The sequence below is a fragment of the Sphaerodactylus townsendi genome, linkage group LG01, assembly GCF_021028975.2.
Source record: "Sphaerodactylus townsendi isolate TG3544 linkage group LG01, MPM_Stown_v2.3, whole genome shotgun sequence".
Lineage (NCBI taxonomy): Eukaryota > Metazoa > Chordata > Lepidosauria > Squamata > Sphaerodactylidae > Sphaerodactylus > Sphaerodactylus townsendi.
This window is the reverse complement of record NC_059425.1, coordinates 80,290,553-80,290,870: the sequence shown is the minus strand read 5'-3', so window position 1 is coordinate 80,290,870 and position 318 is coordinate 80,290,553.

Here is a 318-nt window from a genome sequence, read left to right as displayed (position 1 = left end):
GGAGTAGCTTTCAGGCGAAATTAATTTCGGAACCAAAGGTCAGCATAGGAACAGGCAGTGCTGCTTTTTGTTTATTGGGGCGGGGGGGGGGAGCCCTAACTTCCCACTACTTTGTGTTTTCCTCTGTCTTTCTCCTTCCTCTAGTAAATTTTCCTATGCTGACGAAAATTTCATCTAATCGTCGACAATATAGTAAAGAGAATATGGGGATACGAGAAAGCGGGCGGGGAGAGAGAAACCAGCCCGCCCTGTCCAAACTCCGCGGCCAGCGATAGGCACAGACTGAGCGTTTGTCGCCACCTGCAGGTAGCCGGGTGA